At 41.8% G+C, this 26,107-nt stretch overlaps 1 protein-coding gene across 2 annotated transcripts in view; it reads left to right on the top strand.

Annotated features, from left to right (window-relative positions):
- LOC132397261 (protein inscuteable homolog) overlaps nucleotides 1–26,107 on the top strand; it is a 400,127-nt gene that overhangs the window by 185,130 nt on the left and 188,890 nt on the right. The gene's annotated exons all lie outside the window — the stretch shown is intronic.

The raw sequence follows: 26,107 nt of genomic DNA, 5'->3' as shown, positions 1-26,107 counted from the left end.
TCTCTGCAGGGACTTGTTTGGTAAATGATGATGGAGAAGTGTTTCACCATGTTTCAATATTCAGTGGAATTCAAATAGGTAACCTGCCACACTTTACATCTCAACTGTTACTACAGTATTTGCTTTCAGACACTAGTATCGTGGATACTACACTGTCAGGTTAAATTCACAGAACAGAAAAAGAGAGAAGTGTGGAAGATAATTTGAAGGTCTGTGCCAAAACACTGCAAATTAATGCAAGAACAAAGGATTTCCTGTTACATCAATACAGTCAAGTGACAACTGTGTGATTAGAATAAAATCAAACTAAAAAATTTCTGCCTGTGTTCCTTGAGCACTTATATACCAGCTTACTTGCTTTCTAACATCCTTTCCTTGTTTCTCCATTTTTTTAATGATAAATATATATTTTTTTCCATCCATTCATTAGGTTCCCTGTCTCTAATTGGTATTATTCTCATCTGGCACTCATACCTTATTGATATAATTATTAAATGACTTCATTGTTACTCTTTTGATATCAATAATATTTAACCACATGGCTGCTTAAGTGAAGATGGGGATTCCTGAAGAAGTTCCATTTGGACCACATTCTTCTGGAAAATTCTATTTCAATGTGATTTACACTTCTGTAAAAATTGTAATTATATTTAAATTGTAATTTACTACAGTGAGTATAAGATTACCAAATATGATTTAGTTCAAATTAGTTTATCTATCAATATTTAGACTTCTTCATAAACTAATGGTTTAAACGTTTTTGAGGTGTTTGAATATAAGAAAGCCAAGTTCCAGGAACTGGTAGAGCAGTGCCAGGGACAAGGTTGGAGGGTACGATGCGAGGTTATAAAGGTGAGGTGCAGAGGTTTTGTTGGCTGTTCACTCTGCAGAATATATTCTGTCCTTGGCATTACGGGGGCTGCAAAGAAAAAACCACCAGGACCATAGCAGAGGCTTCTGAGTGAGCCTCCAGATGGCTGTGGATCAAGATATGTGACCTATGGACCAGAGCTGCTGGGGAACTAGCAAGGGCTGATTAATCTGGCTGGGCTGCCTCGGCACGAGTGTCTGATGTTGAAAGAGCTGAAACACCCGATGATCCCAGGTTATATCGCCTGGTGATGTGTCCCCCCAGTGCATCCGATACCTCCGGGATGTATCTCAGGATCAATGCCAATACGATTAATCATATTTATTCCTCCAAATTAAGGTTAGTGATTCTTTTGTTCATTCACGGGAGATGAATAACCCTACATGCATTATCTATTTTCAAATGCACGTGAGGCTGTAATGGTGTTCCTGTGAAGAGTGGGAGAATCTGAATTAAGGGACATTGTAAGGTATATTTTCAAGTGTTTGATTTACATGGGATCAGGCTGATGGAGGCTAACACCAATGAGTCTTTCTCTGTTTCTTCACGTTTTAAATATCGGCAGCACATTAGCCTGTTTGTAATTTGTTGTTAATGGCCCGGGGGGAAAGTCAATTAATTTTTGAGAAACACACTATTTACAAATTCCATTGCATGAATATTTTTTACTATGAGATAGAAACCGAGAAAATCTGATACCTCGCTGGATACATCACTGGAGTTCCCAGCATCATCTAGATCCAGCTGCTGTGGTATTGATACCAACTATTTTGAAGGAATTTAGGAATCATTGCATGGCTGTGGGAAGATTCCCACTTTTGTCAATCAGAATTTCCAGCATTCATGTCATGTTATTTACACCGAAATATGTTCAATTGCAGATTTGTTTAAAAAATTATTACTTATTAATATAAAAATATAGCCATAATGGCAATGCCACAACTGCAAGCTGATGTGTGAAACCTGCAGATAAACAATAGCAGATTTCTTTTTGAACGATACAAGTGTGACCCTTCCTACAGAATTAGCTCCACATAATACTGGAGAAAAATGTAGTTAAAAATGAGGCAGGTAGGTGAATGAAGTGACAATTCCCATTCGAGCAATTCAAACATTTCAGAGAAGCAGTAGAACTGTGGAGGTTTGCTTTATTCTGTACTTTGCGCTTCTTTTAATGGCAAAAACACTTATTATCTTCATGCATCTAAACCTTAAAAATCTTATCAAAAGATGCAGCAAACCTAAGTAATGTTTGATTATTTCAATTCACATTGGACTGCTTATGCCAGAGAAATATGTTTACATAAGTTGACTCACAACATTTCTGAATTCACTTTGCGTTGGTTGACTTAAAGTCTATTTTTGTCGCAGCGGTCTTCAAAACTTTGCAACTAGGAACCTTAGTGCGTTTCTTCAATGTGTTGCATTGAATTTCCCAATTACAAAGTTATATTAAGTCTAATATTACATTTTAATACATATGTGAAGAAACTTAATAATAACATTTGATATGAAATTATTTTTATGACTTAAAGGGAACAGCCTCATGAACCCTCAGGGTCTTCCATCATCTGTTTGTCATGTGAGGAGAGGAGAATGCTGGGAAGTAACTTTTGTAGTGAGAATTTGAGCATGGAAGGGTGAGTTTTATTCTCAGTGTGGGATGGTCCTGTGCAGAAAGCTGGTGAAAATGCAAGTGACTCATGAAACTGACCTCAACTTCTGCCTTTTAATTAGGCAGGCTAGGCTGGTTGTGGACAATCCCTTTGAACATAAGAGTAGAAAACAGGAGCACAAGTAAGCCAGCAGAGCCCTCAAGCCTGGCCCACTATTCAATATGATCATGGCAGATCTATGTTGGTTTCACTCCTTGTCGGTGCCCATTCTCTATAATCCTCAATTCCTTGACCCTTTAAATATTTATCTATCTTAACCTTAAATATATCTAATTGCCCGGTCTCCATCACCACTGAGGTAAAAATTCACTATTCTTTGTGAGAATAAATCTTTACAGATTTTAAATGACTGTCCTCCTATTTTGTTGCATGCACTTCAGTTTGTGACTCTCTCACTGTTAAAAAACTGTATTTCAACTCCTACACTGGCAGACACTATTAGGATATTATATAATTGAATCAAATCACCCTTCAATTTTTTAAGATCAAAGGAGTACAGGTCCTAACTATCTAGCATCTTTTGATAAGGAAACCCTCTCATTCCAGGAAAAGCATTGTGAACCATCTTTCTACTGCCTCTAATGCTGTTATACCCCTTTTTAAAGTGACCAAAACTGTACACAGTATTCCAGGTGTTGCTTCACCAATACCCTGCGCAATTGTAGTAAAACCTCCTATTCTTTAACAGCAATTCTTACGCAATGTAGGCCAAAATGGTAATTACATCTTCGACTTGCCTTCTAACTTTTGTGGTTCATGTACCACATTTAGAATTCTTTGAACTTTAGTCATTTATTACTTTGTTACTTTATTGACGACAAACAATTGATACTAGAGCAAACAATCATCACAGCGATATTTGATTCTGCACTTCATGCTCCCTGGAGTACAAATCAATAGCAAATATAATAAAAAATTTAAATTATAAATCGTAAATAGAAAATAGAAAAAAGAAAGTAAGGTAGTGCAAAAAAAATCCAAGAGACGGGTCCGGATATTTGGAAGGTATAGCCCCGATCTGGGTCAGGATCCATTCAGCAGTCTTATCACAGTTGGAAAGAAGCTGTTCCCAAATCTGGCCGTAGGAGTCTTTAAGCTCCTGAACCCTCTCCCAGAGGAAAGAGGGACAAAGAATGTGTTGGCTGGGTGGGTTGTGTCCTTGATTATCTTGGTAGCACTGCTCCGACAGCGTGCAATGCAAAGTGAGTCCAAGGACAGAAGATTGGTTTGTGTGATATGCTGGGCTGAGTTCACGATCTTCTGCAGCTTCTTCCGGTCTTGGACAGGACAACTTCCATACCAGGTTGTGATGCACCCTACAAGAATGCTTTCTACAGTGCATCAATAAAAATTAGTGAGGGTTTTGCTATCTATTCCCAATTTGATAATAATTTACCTTTTGATTCTAAGCAAAGTGCATGACCGCACATTTATCCTCTTTAAATTCCATTTTTTATGCAACTTAATCATTCAAACTATCTATAATTCAGTTGCATAATCACAATATCCTCATGATAATATCCAATTTTCCCCTTATTTTGGCATCACTGGCAAACTTGAAAACTTCTTGTTCCCTCTTCCAGGTCATCAACATAAGGAAGAGAAAATTTGCCAGTTAGAGTGTAGTCTTTATCAGGCTTTCAATATTAGTATTACATCCACTGACTTCCTGAAACTCACCACTATAATCAAGATAAAAATACAAAAGCAATTAAAGAGTTACTTCAAACCATGAAAATACTAAACTACATACTTAGTTCTTGCTCTTTGTTCAAGTAGGAAATTGTTTCTCTGTGGAAATTTTGCTGCAAGTCCACTTGTGACATTTGGAATATTTTCACAGACAGACTTGGATCTGTCTCTGCTTGAACGACTGAGTCTGGACCTCAGGCAAATGGCATCCAGAACTAGTTTTTGTTTGATTTGGATCTGGATAGCAGTAAGTGAAGAATTTCCCTCGAGCTACTATCCACAATGTGATGTATGTCGGTGGTGGCTGAGTTTTCCTGATGTATCAGTACCATATTGCTTCTAAGGGCCCAGCTTATCATTTTAAGGGAAGACGGAGGCATACATATCTCAGGGTTGAATTTGATCATTATGTGTTACCAGTGATTATCAAGTTATTTTCTCTCATCTGCAATTCTTTCATTTCCATCTGTGAGGACCCTAAATGCTGTCTTAAAATAGTGCAGTGATTTACTTTCAATGTACTTAATTTCATTATGGGGTCTCCTCCACAGAGGGAAAATGAAATGCTATCATCCAGAATTGGCTCTCTGCACTGTTCCAGTGATTCCCAATGTAATTTTACACCACCTCAGCTACTAACTGGGTATGTTGTAGCTTGTTCTGTTGCAGGATATTGTTCCAAATGTTGTCCATCACCCTGCCTTCACTGATGCTGCCTTATTCGCTGGATTCCTCCAGCAGTTTGTTTTATTTTAATCCATATTACAGCATTTGCATAATTTCTACAGTAGTTGTAGTGTCTACATTATAGCCTTTCATTTTCAGATAATAAGCACTTTCTATTTCCATTTTGTGTATCCAGTATCCACTGTTTCAATTTCACATCTATTTCAAAAGCTGTTTTTGCTTCTTCCCTAGAGCACCTTTTGTTCTTTATTGCATTCTCTTACTCCTTGTGACAAAGTTAATCTATTATCAAAGTATATATACATCACCATATACAACCTTGAGATTCATTTTCTTGTGGCCATACACAGTAAATCCGATAACCATAATAGAATCAATGAAAGACCACATCCAACAGGATGGACAACTGTGCAAATGCAAAGTGAAGATGCAAAGGAAAGCAGTAACAATAAATAAATATGCAATATATATTGAGAACATGAGAAGAAGAGTCCTTGAAAATGAGTCCATAGGTTGTGGGAACATCTCAGTGATGGGGCAATTGATGTTCTCCCCTCTGGTTCATTTGCCTGATGGTTGAGGAGCAGTAACTGTTCTTTATCTGGGCATTGTGAGTCCTAAGGCTCCTGTACCACCTTCCTGATGGCAGCAGCAAGAAGAGAGCATGGCCTGGATGGTGGTAGTCCCTGATGATGGTTGCTGCTTTCCCGTGACAATGCTTCTTGTAGATGTGCTCAATAGTAGTGAGGGCTTTATCCGTGATGGACTGGGCTATATCCATTATGTTTTGTAGGATTTTCTGTTCAAGGGCTTTGTCATGCAGCCACCACACTTCTACAGAAGCCTGTCAAAGTTTTAGATGTCCTGCCAAATCCATGCAGACTTCTAATTAAGTAGAGGCTCTGCCAAGCTACCTTCATAAATATATGCTGGGCCAGGACAGGTCCTCTGAAATATTACCACCGAAAAATTTAAAGTTGCTGACCCTCCGATGAAGATTGGCTCATGGTCCTCCGGTTTCTTTCTCTTGAAATCAATAGTTATCTCCTTGGTCTTGCTGACATTGAGTGAGAGGTTGTTGTTGTGGCACCACTCAGCCAGATTTGCAATCTCCCTCCTACATGCTGATTCGCCACTTCCATTGATCTGACCAACGACAGGGGCATTGTCAGCAAATTTAAATAATGGCACTGGATGGAGCTGTGCTTAGCCACACGGATTACATCATTGTTATTTGATCTCCTTACATTACATTACCACGGTCCTTCACTTTTGTTATTCCCTCTCTTTCATTTACATTTCAACTAGTACTTATTTGTACCACTTTGCAAATGATAGAAGACAAATTTCATAGAAAAAGTGATGCTGCTCAGAATTCCTGAATTGTTTAGAAAAGACTGGTAAATACTTGTCTCAGAATGAGCAGAGGGAATCCAGTTTGTCCCAAAACAAGACAAACAATCAGTCTTTTGCACATTTATAACCATATAACAATCACAGCACGGAAACAGGCCATCTCGGCCCTCCTAGTCCGTGCCGAACTCTTAATCTCACCTAGTCCCACCTACCCGCACTCAGCCCATAACCCTCCACTCCTTTCCTGTCCATATACCTACCCAATTTTACCTTAAATGACACAACTGAACTGGCCTCTACTACTTCTACAGGAAGCTCATTTCACACAGCTATCACTCTCTGAGTAAAGAAATACCCCCTCGTGTTTCCCTTAAACTTCTGCCCCCTAACTCTCAAATCATGTCCTCTCGTTTGAATCTCCCCTACTCTCAATGGAAACAGCCTATTCACGTCATTTGGGTGACCTGTTTTTATTTTTAACATATTGTGAGCTCACTGGGTGAAAGCTGATCCCTTGAATGTCTAGCTGACCCAAAGCAGCAACAAAAAAACAATTAAAGCTGTGTAAAGCTGCTTGGTGATTCTCTGTGACTTTCTTCCTTGCTGCTGAGGTGAGGTAAAGTTTGCTAGTAATGCGGTACTTTATTGATTTACAAAACAGGGAATAATCAATGATCATATTTAAAAGGGGTTAAGCAAATTCTCCAGTGCATTAGGCCATGATTTCACAAATAGCATGTGATATACAAGTTTTTCAGCTCGAAGATTATTCAGCTACAAAAAAAATTAATGCACTAGTTTGTGATGTCATTGAGTTACTAACGTCACCAATGAGGCAGGCAGTTCATAAATTTAGAGCAGTGTACATTTTATAGCTTTTTACAGTGAAGTATGTTAATAGAACAAAGTTTTTCATTACCCTGTGATACAGAGACAAGAGCTGGAGTGGGATAAGTGTATTTTTGCCACTGATTACAACAGCCTACCACATTTCAGCACTGGCCAGATTATAGAATTCTAGTCTCAAAGTGATATAATATTTGGAATTCAATATGTTACAAAGTCCTATTTATTGCCTCTAATATGATTTGACAAAATTAGTAGGTATTTTTCAAGTAAAAATGCTAACTCTAATAGTTGTATATAACTTCTCATTAACTCGTAAAGCTGGGTATTTAAGTAGAATCTTGCACATTATGGCTCTAACTTAAGCTAGAAGCAACACAATAAACATATAATGGTTATGGCTGCCTGGTATTTAAGGTGTAAAGTTCAGCACAGAATACATGGTCTACCAAGCAGCAATGATTTAACTCCTGTAGACTTCTGAGAATTGGATTACCTACAGCAGGCACCCAAAAACACTGGAGAGATGCTACTATCACTGTCTCCACAAAACCCTGAAAGATCTCTGGCATGATGCACAAACTAACTTAATTGATCCTGGCATTGAGGTCCTAATTAAGCTCAGTTAGTGCTGAAGAAAAGAATGTCTTTTGAAAATACCTGATACAATACTCTTAACTCTGGCATGACATCAGGTGGACCTGGGGTGATGTTTTCAAAGTCTCCTAGAGCAAACGTAACATTATGTGTGAATCTCTTGCCATGTTGATGTGAATGCTGTACTTTCTCAAAGAAGCAGTGTTGTTGTGTGTCAGAAATCCTTATCGTTTCCTGTATCAAGTTTGGAATTTGATGTCAGAATATTCCAGGGACCAATGGGTACATTTCATTAGATTTTCTTGGATTATCAGCAACTTTCAAACCTGCAATCTTCATACTGGAAATGATAAGTGCTTGTAGACTATCTACATTGAAAATGTAGATAGTCCAGCAAGATGAGAGGTGTACTGAACCTGGTATTGGGTAACGAGCCTGGCCAAATGACCAGCCTTTCAGTTGGAGAACAGTGACCACAACTTCAAGTATTAAGATAGCTATAGATAAGGATACTAGGGACCTTGCAGGAGAGTATTAAATTTCAACAGGGCAAATTATGAGAACATTAGGCAGGAATGGGGAGAGTTAATTGGGAACAGCCGTTTATGGGCAAGTCCACAACTGATAAGTAGAGGGAGCTTTAAGACCAATGGCACAGAGTACAGGACAGATATGCTTCAGTTGGTAGGAAGGACAAGGATGGTAAGGTAAGAGAACCTTGGAGACTGAGTCAGGTGATGAATTTAGTCAAGAAGATAAAGAAGAAGTATTAAAACTTAGGAAGCTAGAATCAAATAGACCTTTGAGAATTATAAAGAAGACAGAAAAGGCTCAAGAAGGAAATTAGGAAAACCAGGAGAAGACATGAAAAGGCCTTGGCAAGTAGGATTAAAGAGAATCCCAAGACATTTTACACATATATCAGAAGCAAGAGGATAAGTAAAACCAGTCGAAGATAAAGAAGGGAACATTTGCTTGGATATGGAGGATGTGGGTGAGATTCTTAATGAGTACCTTACATCAGCTTTTACCAAGAAGAAGGAAGTGGGGATCTACCAATCAGTGCTGAGCATATTGACATGCTATAGAATTTCAAAGTAAAGGTGGAGGTAGTGTTGGGTCTTTTTGAGAACATTAAGATGCATAAGTCCCCAGGGCCTGATGGGATATACCAAGGTTATTGAGAGAGGAAAGAGAGGAGATTTCTGGGGCTTTTACCAATATCTTCATGTCCTCTCCAGCCATAGGCATAGGCCCAGAGGACTGCTGAAGGTGTGTGATTAGTGGTGTTCCACAATGATCTGTACTGGGACCTCTGCTGTTTGACATATATTTAAATGACCTGGAAGAAAACGTGGATGGGTGGGTTAGTAAATTTGCTGATGATAATATATTGGTGGAGTTGTGGATAGCATAAAAGACTGACAAAGAATGAGATATAGACCTGTTGCTATATGGGCAAAGAAATGGCAGATGGAATTCAACCCCGCCAAATGTGAAATGTTGCACCTTGGTAGGTCAAATGTAAAGAGACAATACACTGTTAGGGCAAAACCTTTAACAGTACTGATGAGCAGAGGGATCTTGGGACCTAAGTTCATAGCTCCCCAAAAGTAGCTACACTGATTGATCGGGTGGTTAAGAAGGCAAATGGCATGCTTGCCTTTATTAATCGAGGCATTGAGTTCAGAAATCAGAAAATTAAACTGCAGTTTTATAAAACTAGTTAGGTCACATATGGAGGTGAGAGGGGGTAATTTCAAAGGAGATGGGAGGGACAAGTTTTTTTTACACAGAGAGATGGGTGCCAGGAATAAGCTGCTTGGGGTGATCGTAGATGTAGAAATATTAATGACTTTTAGGAATGTTGAGATAGGCATATGAAATGGAGGGAACTGGAAGGATATGGACACTATGTAGACAGAAGAGATTAGTTTAGTTAGCTATTTATTAATTGTGTAAAGGAGAAAGGTGAGACAGAACATGTTTTGGAAAAGTTACATGTACAGAGGGTTGGTCAGAAAGAGCATGGGGTTAAATGTGTAGAAGGTTTGGGTGATCTTGAGAAGGTCATTAAAATTCAAGGTGCAATTAGCCCGATGGAAGTTCAAGGAGCTGGGTTAGGTACAATAGACAGTATTTTAAGCAAAGAGAGGAGGAATAGGCTAAGAATTCTATACTTGAATGCACGTAGTGTCAGAAATAAGACAGATGAGCTTGAAGCTCAGATGAAAATGGGGAACTATGATATTGTTGGGATAACGGAGACATGGCTGCAAGGGGATCAGGCCTGGGAATTGAGTGTACCAGGGTATACGTGCTATCGTAGAGACAGAAATATGGGAAGAGGGGGTGGGGTGGCCCTGTTGGTGAGAAATGAGATTCAGTCCTTAGCAAGGGGTGACTTAGGAACAGGGGAAGTAGAGTCTGTGTGGATTGAGCTGAGGAACAGTAAGGGTAAAAAGACCCTAATGGGTGTTGTGGACAGGCCCCCAAACAGTAGCATGGATATTGGGTACGTTGATTAGGGAGTTAACATTGGCATGTGCTAAAGGTAATGCAGTCGTTATGGGAGATTTCAACATGCAGGTGAACTGGGAGAATCAGGTCGGTGCTGGACCCCAGGATAGGGAGTTTGTGGAGTGTCTAAGGGATGTATTTTTGGAACAGCATGTGCTTGAGCCAACCAGGAACGAGGCTATTTTGGACTTGGTGATGTGTAATGAACAGGAATTGATAAGTGATCTTAAAGTAAAGGAGCCATTAGGAAGTAGTGATCATAACATGATAAGTTTTTATCTACAACTTGAGAGGGATAAGGGCAGATCAGAGGTGTCAGTGTTGCAATTAAATAAAGGAGACTACGGAGCCATGAGGGAAGAGCTGGCCAAAGTTAAATGGGCGGATGCCCTGGCAGGAAAGACAGTGGATCAGCAGTGGCAGATATTCTTGGGGATAATACAAAAGATGCAAAAGCAGTTCATTCCAATGAGAAGGAAGGATTCAAAGAGGGGGAAGGGGCCACAGTGGTTGATAAAGGAAGTCAGAGATTGTATAGCATTAAAGAAAAGGAAGTATGACAGGGCTAAGATGAGTAGGAATACAGATGATTGGGAAAGTTTTAAGGAACAGCAGATCTTAACTAAAAAAGCAATACGGAGAGAAAAAATCAGGTATGAGCTCAGTCTAGCCAGGAATATAAAAGGGGATAGCAAAAGCTTTTTTAGCTATGTGAAGAGAAAGAAGATAGTTAAGAACAATGTTGGCCCCTTGAAGAATGAATTGGGAGAAATTGTTATGGGAAACAGGGAAATGGCAACAGAATTTAATGCGTACTTTAGATCTGTCTTCACCAGGGAGGACACAAGAAATCTCCCAGATGTATGGATGGGCCAGGGTCATAAGATATCAGAGGAATTGAAACAGATTGACATTAGGAAAGTAACTGTGATGAGTAGACTGATAGGACTGAAGGCTAATAAATCCCCGGGTCCGGATGGTCTGCATCCGAGGGTTCTAAAAGAGGTGGCTCAGGAAATTGCGGATGCATTGGTAATCATTTTCCAATGTTCCTTAAATTCAGGATCAGTTCCTGAAGTTTGGAGAGTGGCTAATGTTGTCCCACTTTTCAAGAAGGGAAGGAAGGAGAAAAGTGAGAACTATCGCCCTGTTAGCCTAACGTCAGTCGTGGGGAAGATGCTTGAGTCCATTATTAAGGACGAAATAGTGGCATATCTTGATGGCAGAAATAGGATTAGGCTAAGCCAGCATGGATTTACCAAGGGCAAATCATGCTTGACTAATCTGTTGGAGTTTTTTGAGGGTGTAACAAGCATGTTAGACGAAGGTAAGCCAGTGGATGTAATGTACCTAGATTTTCAGAAGGCATTCGATAAGGTGCCACATAGGAGATTATTGAGTAAAATCAGAGCTCATGGCATTGGGGGCAGGGTTTCAACGTGGATAGAAAACTGGTTGGCAGATAGAAAGCAAAGGGTAGCAGTGAATGGGTGTTTCTCGGACTGGCTGGAGGTGACTAGTGGGGTACCACAGGGCTCTGTATTGGGACCACAGCTCTTTACGATTTATGTCAATGATTTAGATGAGGGCATTGAAAACTATATCAGCAAGTTTGCTGACAATACTAAACTTGGTGGCAGTGTGACATGTGAAAAGGACGTTAGGAGAATACAGGGAGACTTGGATAGGCTGGGTGAGTGGGCAGGTACTTGGCAGATGTCATTCAATGTGAATAAATGTGAAGTTATCCACTTTGGAAGCAGGAACAAGAGGGCAGAGTATTGTCTGAACAGTGTAGAGTTAGGTAAGGGAGAAATGCAAAGAGACCTAGGAGTCCTAGTTCATCAGTCAATGAAGGTGAATGAGCAAGTGCAACAGGCAGTGAAGAGGGAAATGGAATGTTGGCCTTTATTACAAGGGGAATTGAGTACAAGAGCAAGGATGTCCTTTTGCATTTGTACAGGGCCCTGGTGAGACTACACCTGGAATATTGTGTACAGTTTTGGTCTCCAGGTTTAAGGAAGGACATTCTGGCAATTGAGGAAGTGCAGCGTAGATTCACTAGGTTGATTCCTGGGATGGCAGGGCTGTCTTACGCAGAGAGATTGGAGAGATTGGGCTTGTACACGCTGGAATTGAGGAGATTGAGAGGGGATCTGATTGAAACGTTTAAGATAATTAAAGGATTTGATAGGATTGAGGCAGGAAATATGTTCCAGATGTTGAGAGAGTCCAGCACCAGAGGGCATGGATTGAGAATAAGAGGTCAGTTATTTAAAACAGAGTTGAGGAAAAACTTCTTCTCCCAGAGAATTGTGGAGGTGTGGAATGCACTGCCTCGGAAGACGGTGGAGGCCAATTCTCTGGATGCTTTCAAGAAGGAGCTGGATAGATATCTGATGGATAGGGGAATCAAGGGATATGGGGACAAGGCAGGGACTGGGTATTGATAGTGAATGATCAGCCATGATCTCAGAATGGCGGTGCAGACTCAAGGGGCCGAATGGTCTACTTCTGCACCTATTGTCTATATTTGATTACTAATTAAACTGGTGTGGTACAACATTGTGGGCCTGTTCCTGTACTGTGTTGTTCTATGTTCTATAAATTTAATTGTTTGGATGCTGGTACCGTGATGGTGGGGGCCTCAGGAGTATGTCAGAATGGTTCAGCTGCTTCTGCTATTTGTGGAATGTGGTTGTGAATCCTCCAGAGTTTTCTCTAGCACTCACAATGCTGTCCCTGCAGCTTTTGATTTTTGGGTTGTTAGCAGAGTCTCTTCCTCCTATTGCAATATAATTGGCCACCCTCACTCACCATGATTGATGGCAGGACTGCAGAGTTTCGATCTGATCTATTGGTTGTGAGGCTGCTTAGCTCTACCTATTGTGTGCTGTTTAGCTGGAATAATGTATTGCAGCTTCACTAGGCTGACTTCCCATCATTTTAGGCGTGCCTTGTGCTGCTCCCTTTCATGTCCTTCTGCAGAACTTATTGTATTAAAGTTGATCCTCAGCTTGATAGTAACAGCAGTCATTTGATGACTTTGTGCTGCAGTTGTTATTTAACTTAAGATGGAGGCTGTCTTTACCTTTACACTATGCTTGCTTTATTTATCATATTCTAGGACCATTGGTTCTAGATATTCCAGCCTGTACCTTTAACCCAATTGTCTGATATTCCATCTCCAGGGTTTGCAGTTGAAGACTGGAAGTGAAGTCTAACCAAAACAGTATTCATCTTCACAGGTTCAGAATAAAGCCTCGATTGTTACAGAACCAATGAAGCGTTTAGCTTACCATTTCGCTCAGCAGTTTTTCACAACTGCTTTGCAGTGACTATGGCAAGAATATTGTCCATTGTAATTCTTGGATTCCTTTCTGTTTCTCAGTATCATTAGGCGCAATATATTTGTCTCTGACTTACTTTTAATGTTTAATACCTTGCACTTGTTTGTGCTAAATTAAATTTGCCACAGTTTATCTACTCACAAATTTTATCAGCATCCTCCAGTAGTTTATCCTTTATCAGGTCTTATTTCTCTGCCCCTAACTTTAGCAAAATAGAGCAAAAATGACCATATTATACTTTCTGGGTGTGGATGACCCGTGTTGACATCGAACAGCAGAAATTCAAGCATTTAGGAAGCATCACTACCTACAAATTTAAGTGTTACATCAAGTGCAAAGCATTTTAATGGAATGTGACATCCAAAAGAATATAATCTAAAATCACTTGTTGGGAGCATTTTTTCAAACAGAAAATGCTGACTAGATTACACATCATCATTGAAGTGGAGCAGGGCTGCACAACTCCATGCTTTTGCTAAATAATTCTATAACTTAAACCCTTACCGATCTGCAGTTCCCAAAATCTTGTTAACAACTCTTCTGGAAAAAATCAAAAAAACAAAGTAGGAAAACAAGTAAGGTTATATAAAACAATAAAGAAAGATTATAGTGATTCATTTCTTGGATAATGAACGGTTATCAAAATAGGGTATCCACAACAAATATCACACTTACAATTAAAGAAAAAGTTACTTTTAGAGATAATTCCCTGAATGTGATAATCAGTCTGCTATTCATCGTCTTGCGTTTGCTCCTACATTCAGTGACACAATGTTCTGATCTTTCACCTTGCCTCCATTTTCCCACACTAAGCCCATGTCCTTAGATTCTCTTGGTATCAAAGAACCTATTTGCTACTGTCTCAAATATCCTTGGCCATAGATTCTCCATAGTTCCCTGGTGTAGAGACTTTCTACCCCGGGCCTGAAAAATTTCTTTTCTCTGTCCTAAATTCAGGAGCAGAGATTGGGGAAAGGGCCAGAGTGGCAAGCTTTAATGGGCTGATCAGATGTTCTTTTTAATTGTTCTGTTTCTGTTTTAGCATGATTGGTGATAGAATCAGACAAAACAAGTGGGCAATGCGGAATTCACATACTGGAAATCTGGTCATGGCAGTGGTTATCCATGCGTGCCAGATTAATGCTGTGTGCTTGGAGTGAGGTAGTTTATTCACTTTTGTCAATCAAAGTGAATGCTGTTAAGATGCAGTTTCACATTTGTGTTTGCTGGCCTGCATTAGCTTCCAGTCTGGAAAAACCCATTTCAAAAATGTTATGCCTGTATTGAAATCCTTTCATACACACTCCTACTCCATCTGTGTAATCTTTTTCTATCTCTATAACATTTCCAACACCTTTCTCCTCTTCAGTTCTAGTTGATTGTGTATCATTGATTTTATGGATTCCAACACTGGCAGTCCTGCGTTCAGCTGCCAAAACCTAAACTCCGGAATTCCCTCTCTAACCTTCTCTGCTCCTTTCCTTCCTCCTCTTCAGGTGAGATTCAGATTCAGTTCATTGTCATTTAGAAACCACAAATGCAATTCAGTTAAAAAATGAGACAACGTTCCCCCAGAATGATATCACAAAAACATATGATAAAACAGACTACACCAGAAAATCCACATAACATTTGGCAATCCCCAATCCAGAGTCCGGAGAGGCTGCTGCGTATTAATATCGCGCTACCGTCTTAGTACGTTCCCCAGAAAGGAGCTCCAAATCCACCAGACAAAACAAGACCAAATACTAAAGCTACAAGACCTGCACAAAACCACATAGTTACAACAGTGCAAACAATAGCATAATTGATTTTTAAAAAAACAGACCATGGGCACAGTAAAAATAGTCCAAAGATGTTAAAGGACTACAAGTTCAAAAGAAATCACCACACAGTTTCCACAAGTCCCCAGGGTCCCGACGGCGTGTATTTCTGAGAGGTAACATTGACATTTATTTTCCTGTTGGGAAGTATTTGCATTAAAATATGTGGAAAACCAGCAACGTCTTCCCAGGGCAGATAGGGCTAATACAAGAGGACATAACTTTAAAATGATTGGAGAAAAGTATAGTGGGAATATCTAAGGTAGGTTTTATTATGCGGTTGTGTATAGAAACTGCAGCTAGTGTTGGTGGTAGAGGCAGATACATTAGGGATATTTAAGAGACTCTTTGGCATATGGATGAATGATTATTGGAGATTTATGTGGGAGGAAAGAGTTAGATTGATCTTGAAGTAGATTAGGAGCAGTTTGGAGTAGCTGCATCCTGATTTTCATTGAAACGTGGCTTGCAACAACTTGACTGACTCAGCATTTCAACTCGACAGGATGAATCTGTTTTGCACAAGTAGAAACTCCTTGTCAGGGAAATCCAAAGGAGGTGGAATCTGTGTGTACATCAACAAAGGTTGGTGCACAAGCTCAATGTTAGCAGAGGCTGTTCTGGGGCCATTGAGCATCTTTCAAATAAATGCCAGCCACATTACCTGCTCAGGAAAATTTACGGTGGTGTTCTTCACCACTGTCTACATCCCTCCAAGTATAGACCCCAAGGATGAGAGTTTTACAGTATCATCAGCTCTCTACAAAACAAGCATCTCCATAATTGCAGGAGAATGCAATCATGTTAACCTGCAGGATATTTTACCCAAATTCCTCCAACACTGGGGTAACAAACTCGACTTGGTCTCTCTGACCACATCTAGAATAATTTTAATCTAGTATATTGACAGCTGCTGAAAACAGGAAAACCAGTCAAAATGACTGTTTTGAATGGACTAACTGGCAGATGTTCAAGGAGGTCCACACAAACGGAGATGATACAGACCTCGTGGAATATTGCCCGCTACATCTGTAAGTGGTAGGCAATGGTGGTACCACAAGAAAGATCATCTTATGGCTGACCAGAAGCCTTGGCTGAATGCAGAGCTGCACTTCCTACAGAAAGGCTGGGATGCTGCCTTCAAGCCCGGAGACAGAACAGCTGAGAGCAGCCAGGAGATACCTAATTTTAGGCACCATGAGGGCAAAGACTGCCGGTGCTCAAACAACTGAGGGATATCTGTGCAATAGCAATCCTGTACCTAATGTATGTGACTGGGCACCAAGGGCACTACTGACTATACAAAAAAGAACAGTGTCAACTATAACAGTGATGCCTCCCTTCCAGGCACACTAAACAACTCTTTGGCATGCTCTGAGGCGTGCAACACAACACCAGCAATGAACGCTACACCACTGTCTGTAACAGCAGCAGGCTTGAGAAGGACTCTGCAGAGAGTCGACCCTCATAGGGTGATCAGGCCAGGAAACGTGGGGTTGCGTGGCAGCATAGTGGTTAGCACAGCTCTATATAGTATAGGCGATCCGTGTTCAGTTCCCCCCCCCCCCCCAAACCATGCCTGTAAGAGATTTCTACATTCTCCCTGTAAACGTGTGGGTTTCCTCTGGGTTCCCCAGTTTTCTCCCATAGTCCAATGACATACCAGTTGGTAGGTTAATTGATTATTGTAAATTGTCCCATGATTAGGCCAGGGTTAAATTGGGGGATCATTGGGCAGCGCGGCTCAAAGGGCTGGAAGGGTCCATTTTGCACTGTCTCTCAATAAATAAATAAACATCCCAGGTGAAGTACTCAGGGAGTGTGCACACCAGCTCACTGACATCTTCAACACTTCACTCATCCATGCCTCAAATCAGCCCAATCGTCTTGACACCACAGAACTCTACACTTCCAGAACTGAACCACTACCGCTCAGTGGCACTGACAATCACCATGAAGTGTTTTGAATGGCTGGCATATTAAAATCTCCCTTCTGCCACGCTGGACACTTACCAATATGTGCACTGACAGACAGTTCCAATCAATCAATTACTGACAGAACCGCTCTTTTTAACCTATCTTAGGTATTTATATTTATTGTATCTTTTATTTTATTAGTCTTTATCTTATTTTTATTTATATTTATTGTGCTGCATCAGATCTAGAGAAACAATTATTGCATTCTCCTTTTCCATTGTGTACTGGAAATAACATATAAAAGAATCTTGAATCTTAAAATCTCAGCACAATATCATGGATCAAAAGAGCTGGACTAGGCTATAGTGTTAAAAATATATAATTATTTGCATTGAAATTTATAATTTGTTTAAAATGCAGCACTCAAAATTGAGAGAAAAAGTTCCACACTTGAGCAATTAAAATGACTTACAACAAGAATTGATTGGCAATCCTGCACTGTCTAAGCTTTTTTATTCATTATGCTTATATATCAAAAGCATTAAATCACACTTCAAAATAATTTTACTCATAAATTTGTAAATACTAATAAATAATATTTATGTTAGGCTAGGGAATACTGAAATCCAAGCAACATTTCAAATCAGATGCTGTGCTTTTGTTGGTAGAAATTATACAATGAAGAGTTTTGAAAGGTCAGATGTTCGGTTGTCAACATCGTAGTTTTCAACTTTGTAGATTCAAGGACCGTGACCTGCTTCTTAGTAATTGCTTGTTGTGTGAAGGAAGAGAATGATTCAACATACGTTTTAATTAACTGAGTGGTATTGCATTGAATAAACAACCTCTGTGGTATTAAAAATTTGATGCAGATTTAAATTGTAGACTATAATGCTTCCTTTCACTGACTCACAATGTTCTGGAAATCTTTTAAGATGTGCTGAAATAATGAACTGCATTGTAATCTGCACTTTTCATAATTTTCTTTCCTCCTCTCATAAGGACATTGCTGTTCATAGGAAATGCAGGCAACAACCCTTTACTTTCTGAAGAAGAAATTCTTTTTGTATGGACCTCCAGAAAATTGTGCAGGATTGCCCAACTACCTCACATTTCCTTCCCCTAAAGCATGATTTTCACAAATTTGTTCAATTTCTCAGAAGCATAGCTCTGGTCTGAATATCAATTTCAGAGAGACAATTTCGAGTGAAGTTGGAGGTGCCATCGGATGCATGACAACTCTGTCCGTGAAATCCGCATTCTGGTTATTCCTTTTCTCCCTTGTTCTGTTGGGGGCCTTAATTGAGGCACTTGATTCTCATTTCGGGCTGGCAACATAAATAGCTCTGAGGTCCAGTGATTCCTTGCAGAACCATCCTTGTCAGTAACCTCATCTGAATCCCCATCAGAACCCACACCCAGAAGCTCGGCTCTGTGTCCTGTATCCAAGACGAGTCCTGGCTCTCTGTCCTGTGTCCAAGAAGAGTCCTGGCTCTGCATCCTGTGTCCAGGAAAAGTCCCGGCTCTGTCCTGTGTCCAGGAAGAGTCCCGACTCTGCGTCCTGTGTCCGAGGAAGAGTCCCGGCTCTGCGTCCTGTGTCCAGGAAGAGTCCCGGCTCTTTGTCCTGTGTCCAGGAAGAGTCCTGGCTCTCTGTCCTGTGTCCAAGAAGAGTCCTGGCTCTGCATCCTGTGTCCAGGAAGAGTCCCGGCTCTGCGTCCTGTGTCCAGGAAGAGTCCCGGCTCTGTCCTGTGTCCAGGAAGAGTACCGGCTCTCTGTCCTGTGTCCAAGAAGAGTCCTGGCTCTGCATCCTGTGTCCAGGAAGAGTCCCGGCTCTGCGTCCTGTGTCCAGGAAGAGTCCCGGCTCTGTCCTGTGTCCAGGAAGAGTACCGGCTCTCTGTCCTGTATCCAAGAAGAGTCCTGGCTCTGTTTCCTGTGTCCAGGAAGAGTCCCGGCTCTGCGTCCCGTGTCCAGGAAGAGTCCCGGCTCTGTCCTGTGTCCAGGAAGAGTACCGGCTCTCTGTCCTGTATCCAAGAAGAGTCCCGGCTCTGTGTCCTGTGTCCAGGAAGGGTCCCGACTCAGTGCCCTGTGTCCAGGAAGAGTCCCGGCTCAGTGCCCTGTGTCCAAGGAAGAGTCCCGGCTCTGGGTCCTGTGTCCAGGAAGAGTCCCGGCTCTGGGTCCTGTGTCCAGGAAGAGTCCTGGCTCTCTGTCCTGTGTCCAAGAAGAGTCCTGGCTCTGCATCCTGTGTCCAGGAAGAGTCCCGGCTCTGTCCTGTGTCCAGGAAGAGTCCCGACTCTGCGTCCTGTGTCCGAGGAAGAGTCCCGGCTCTGCGTCCTGTGTCCAGGAAGAGTCCCGGCTCTTTGTCCTGTGTCCAAGAAGAGTCCTGGCTCTGCATCCTGTGTCCAGGAAGAGTCCCGGCTCTGCGTCCTGTGTCCAGGAAGAGTCCCGGCTCTGTCCTGTGTCCAGGAAGAGTACCGGCTCTCTGTCCTGTGTCCAAGAAGAGTCCTGGCTCTGCATCCTGTGTCCAGGAAGAGTCCCGGCTCTGCGTCCTGTGTCCAGGAAGAGTCCCGGCTCTGTCCTGTGTCCAGGAAGAGTACTGGCTCTCTGTCCTGTATCCAAGAAGAGTCCTGGCTCTGTTTCCTGTGTCCAGGAAGAGTCCCGGCTCTGCGTCCCGTCTCCAGGAAGAGTCCCGGCTCTGTCCTGTGTCCAGGAAGAGTACCGGCTCTCTGTCCTGTATCCAAGAAGAGTCCCGGCTCTGTGTCCTGTGTCCAGGAAGGGTCCCGACTCAGTGCCCTGTGTCCAGGAAGAGTCCCGGCTCAGTGCCCTGTGTCCAAGGAAGAGTCCCGGCTCTGGGTCCTGTGTCCAGGAAGAGTCCCGGCTCTGTGTCCTGTGTCCAGGAAGAGTCCCAGCTCTGTGTCCTGTGTCCAGGAGGAGTCCCGGCTCTGCATCCTGTATCCTGTGTCCAAGAAGAGCCCAAGTCAAGTCCAAGCCAAGTCATGTCGGAGTCCTAGTCAAGACCCAAGTCTAGACCCAGGTACCGAGTCTCTGCTAAGACCTAAGTTCCGGGTCATGATCTGAGTTCCCTGTCAAGTTCAAGTCCCAAGTCCAAGTCCAGGTTTTCCAGTTTGTCACTCTACGTCTACGTTCATGTTGTCATTTTGTTCTCGCTTCTTGGCTTCCCTAGCATTCTTAATAACCATAGTCCAGTTCCTACTACTTCAGTATCTGTGTCTTGCATTTGCATCCGCTACCATCGCCCACTTATGAAACTGGCAGGGTTTTCAAGATATTACTTCCTACAAAGCGAAACCCAATAGCATGAATGGCAGCAATGCTTCAGTACGAGATGATCTCATTGCCTTCTGTGCCCGCTTTAAAAGGGAGAACACAACTAGAGTTGTGAAGATCCCTGCTGCACCTGATGGCCCTGTGATCCCAGTCTCGGAGGCCAGTGTTGGGCTATCTTTAAAGAGAGTAAGGCTCTGAAAACCTGTGCTAACCAACTGGTGGGAGTATTCAAGGACCTTTTCAACCTCTCACTGCTATGGGTGGAAGTTAGAAACATGGCGACATAGAAAACCTACAACACATACAGGCCCTTTGGCCCACAAAGCTGTGCCAAACATGTCCTTACCTTAGAAATTACCTAGGGTTACCCATTGCTCTCTATTTTTCTAAGTTCCATGTACCTATTCAGGAGACTCTTAAAAGATCCTATCATATCTGTCTCCATCAACGTTGCTGGCAGCCCGTTTCACACACTCACCACTCACTGCGTAAAAACTCACCCCTAACATCTCCTCTGTACCTACTTCCAAGCACCTTAAAACAAGCGCCTCTTGTGTTAGCCATTTCAGCCCTGGGGGAAAAAGCCTCTGACTATCCAGACAATCAATGCCTCTCATCATCTTGTACACCTCTATCAGGTCACCTCTCATTCTCCATTGCTCCAAGGAGAAAAGGCCAAGTTCACTCAACCTATCCTTATAAGGCATGCTCCCCAAGCCAGGCAACATCCTTGTAAATCTCCTCTGCACCCTTTCTATGGTTTCCATATCCTTCCTGTAGTGAGGTGTCCAGAACTGAGTACAGTACTCCAAGTGGGGTCTGACCAGGGTCCTATATAGCTGTAACATTACCTCTCGGCTCCTAAACTCAACCTCATGATTGATGAAGGTCAATGCACCATATGCTTTCTTAACCACAGAGTCAACCTGTGCAGCAGCTTTGAGTGTCCAATGGACTCGGACCCCAAGATCCCACTGATCCTCCACACTGCCAAGAGTCTTACCGTTAATACTATATTCTGCTATCATACTTGACCTACAAAAATGAACCACCTCCCACTTATCTGAGTTGAACTCCATCTGCGACTTCTCAGCCCAGTTTTGCATCCTATCACTACCCCGTTGTAACCTCTGACAGCCCTCCACACTATCTGCAACACCCCCAGCCTTTGTGTCATTAGCAGATTTACTACATTCTACTTTCTCATTTAGATCATTTATAAAAATCACGAAGAGTAGGAGGTCCCAGAACAGATCCCTAAGGCACACCACTGGTGATCGACCTCCATGCAGAATATGACCCATCTACAGCCACTCTTTGTCTTCTATGGGCAAGCCAGTTCTGGATCCACAAAGCAATGTCTCCTTAGATCCCATGCCTCCTTACTTTCTCAATATGCCTTGCATGGGGTACATTATCAAATGCCTTGCTGAAATCCATATACACTACATCTACTGCTCTACTTCCATTAATTGTTTAGTCACAAGCTCAAAAAATTCAATCAGATTCATAAGGCACGACCTGCCTTTGGCAAAACCATGCTGACTATTCCTAATCATGTTATGCCTCTCCAAATGTTCATAAATCCTGCCTTTCAGGAGCTTTTCCATCAACTTACCGACCACTGAAGTAAGACTCACCGGTCTATAATTTCCTGGGCTATCTCTACTCCTTTTCCTGAATAAGATTTACTACAATCTTATTCGCAACCCTCCAATCCTCCGGAACCTCTCCCGTCCACATTGATGATTCCAAGATCATCACCAGAGGCTCAGCACTTTCCTCCCTCACCTCCCACAATAGCCTGGCCCAGTCCCGGTGACTTATCCAACTTGATGCTTTCCAAAAGCTCCAGCACATCCTCTTTTTTAATATCTACGTGCGCAAGCTTTTCGGTCTGCTGTAAGTCATCCCTACGATTGGCAAGATCCTTTTCCATAGTGAAAATTCAAGCACTGGTGGATGATCCAAGACCAGAGGACATGTCACAGTTGTGTCCTTTTTTGGATTTATCAGTTACTATAACAGTTTCCTGCCAAATCAGGCTACTGTGCCCCATTCCTTGAAATAGTTACTACAGATCAGGCAGGAATGCTAATGGGCAAAGTAGTGCTTCACCTTCCATCAGGCAATGTTTCTCAAATTCCAAGATATGTTTTGACTATGCATAGAGGAGGTGACCCACTGGTTTATGTGAAACTGAATGACAGTGTATCTGATATCAGCTTTGGCAGTAGCAGTTCAAGACAGACTTCCCTTCTCTGAATGCAGCAAGAATGAACAATCTGCCTTGTTAGGAAAAGATCACAGGTTCATTGAGCTGGTTTAGAATTCCGCAAAACTGGTGCTTGGCTTCTACTGGACCAGTTTACCTTTGATAAAGAAAGTGGTTAACAAGCCAAATAATAAGAAGATTCCTGAACAGCATGTTCTAAATCTAAGGAAGAGTTTTAAGAATGTTTGTCATTTCACACTGACTACACAGTTTTCATGAAGGATGTCATCTCCGCATCTCAGATTCAGATTCGGTTTATTGTCATTTAGAAACCACAAATGCAATGCAGTTTAAAAAATGAGACAATGTTCCCCCAGAATGATATCACAAAAGCATATGACAAAACAGACTACACCAGAAAATCCACGTAATGTTTGGCAATCCCCAATCCAGAGTCTGGAGAGACTGCTGCGTATTAATATTGTGCTACCGTCTAGTGCATTACCCAGAAAGGAGCTACAAATCCACCAGACAAAAACAAGACCAAAAACTAAAGCTACAAGACCTGCACAAAACCATATATTACAACATATAGTTACAACAGTGCAAACAATAGCATAATTGATTAAAAAAAACAGACCATGGGCATAGTAAAAAATAATCCAAGATGTTAAAGGACTGTAAGTTCAAAAGAAATCACCACACAGTTTCCACAAGTCCCCAGGATCCTGACAGACTTGCCATCCCACACCGGCAGCAGTAGGGAATACCCCCGCTATGGACTTCCAAGGCGCTGCCCGACAGCCTCGCAGACGCAGCACACACTGAAACCGACCTGAGTCCATCGAACCTCTGAGCCGACGACCATCCTCTCTGGCACAGCTTCTCCGAGAACCATCCTCTGCCGAGCGTATTAAGACGGCCCCGCCAACGGCCATCGGCAATGCGACCCTGAGGACTGGGGGCCTGTTCTCCAAAAGTTATCCTGAAAAAATGCCAGCAGAGAATCGGGAATGCAGTGAATGGAACACAATGATCTTTATCACCTTAGAAAAGGGAAACTTGGTGTAATGTTTGACTGTGGAGCAACCTTTCAGGGAATATCACTTAATGCTTAGCTTTACAGGGACCAGATCTTATTAGCTCACTGACTGGAGTCATAACCTGATTCAGAAAACATCTAGTGGTGATCATGGTAGATATGGAATCAATGTTTCATCAGGTTCAAATGCCAGTGGAAGATGCTGAGGTTTCCCTGGTGGCCTGATAGTGGCCTCAGCCAAGATATGGTGGATTTTAGAGTGGGATCTTCATCACTGAGTTGCACTAACTTTCCTCTAAGCAAATGTGCTGAAGACAATAAAGATCACTTCAGTGGTGAGACAATAGATAAGGTTTTGCAAAACTTCTGTGTTGATGGTGACCTTGTGTCAGCATCCTCTGAGGGGGAAGCAATCTCTATCACAACTTTGTATCCATTTGTGCTAGAGGTGGCTTTTGACTCACAAAGTGGATAAGCAACAGACATAGTGAGCTAACTATGGTATCAAAAGAGCCAAGAGTGAAAGACACAAAGGATTTGGAACTGGATCAATATATCTTCAGTAGAGAGAGTACTGGATGTGCAATAGTGCATTGAGTCAGATACTTTCAAGTTTAAGATCATGATCCAAGAAAGACTACTCACCAGAAGGAGGAGGCTCTCCACAGTTAGTTCCATCTATGATCCTTTAGGAATTTTGTGTACAGTAGTGCCATCTGCTAAGAAGACCCTACAAGATCTATGTAAGAAAGGGCTTAGCTGGGATGACATTATACCAACGTCAGTTGCTCATGAGTGGTCAAGCTGGCTGGAAGAACTATGCCCAGTTGGAAGACTTCAATGCTGTTAGGTGTTTGAAACCTTTGGATTTGCTGCACAGTTACACCACTTTACAAACACAAACAAAGCAGCTATGGAGCAGTGACATACTTATTGTTGAACAACACACATTCTCTGGTACACAGTGCTTCTATCATGGGAAAATCTAGGGCAGCTCCATTGAAGTCAGTTTGCATCCCTCGTATGTGGAGCTCATTGCTACTACAATGGCGAGCCCTATTGTGGAGGAAGGAATTGTCATGCAGCCTCAGTACTCAGTGTTTTTGACCGATAGTATTTCCGTGCTGAAGTATATCAAGAATGAAATTTCCAGGTTCTGAATCTTTGTTGCAAATGGTGTTTCAGAAATTCTTAAGGTCTCATAAGCACCTCAATGGAGGGATGTAAACACTTCAAGTAACCTGAGAGATGTGGCCTCTCAAGGGTGGAAGGTGAAAGCATTCCTGAAGAATGAAATGTGAGTGTTAGGGTTTCAGTATCTTCTTCAGCCTGAAAGCAAATAGCATGTGAATCCCAATTGTTGAAGTGAACTTCTGCTAGATGATACAGAAGCCAAGAGGAGTGTTACAATAAATGCCATGTTGACTGAAGAAGAGGTGGATCAGATTACATATATAATCCATCATTTTTCAGCTTGGACCTGTTTGAGAAAGGCAGTGGCCTAGATTCTAAGGCTTAAGAACCTGCTCTTGCTTCTTAGTTAAAAGAAAAAGAAAATGAACATCGCTCTTGGCTTGCCTGACTTGGATAACAAAACAAGGGGTTTTTTTAGAAAGAGGGATTGAGAAGGCCGAAGGTCAGATCAGCCATGTTCCAAAGGGAAGACATTTATGTTTATCGTAGACGGAGCAGGACAAGTACATGTCAAATTTATCTTGGAAGTGGAAGGTTAAGGAGTATTTACCACAACTGTCAGGAATGGTCAGGTATAAAGCACAATTTCCTCCTTGGAAACATTGTGCTTTTAGTTGATGGCACAATTCCTAGCAGCTCATGGATTGTGGGAAGAGTCATTGAAGTCTTTGCAGACAGAAGAGGATTTGTGCAGCAGGTGTGCATGAAGACCAAGACCAGCTGTCTGGACAGGCCTATAACCAAGATCTGTCTTCTACAGGAAGCAGAGGTTTGTGGAGCTACAACTCTAGAAGCTTCATGATTTTGACGACAGAGAATGTGGTAAAGATCACTCTACTGGGTTAAACGCTGGTAACCTGTCGCCTAGATGACTGTTATGTGACATGTCTGGAAGAAGAAAGAGGATATTTGCATAAATGTTAAGATGTTTGTCTTTGAAGATTTCATGGCTCCTATTTTAGTAGTACGTAGTTGAAATGATTATAGTGTAACATTTAAGGTGTTAGGATATAGGAGACTTTATTATATTTTTGTC

Source organism: Hypanus sabinus, chromosome 7 (genome assembly GCF_030144855.1).
Source record: "Hypanus sabinus isolate sHypSab1 chromosome 7, sHypSab1.hap1, whole genome shotgun sequence".
In the NCBI taxonomy this organism is placed as follows: Eukaryota; Metazoa; Chordata; class Chondrichthyes; order Myliobatiformes; family Dasyatidae; genus Hypanus; species Hypanus sabinus.
Note: the sequence above shows the minus strand (reverse complement) of the source record. Positions and strands in the feature narration are given on the sequence as shown.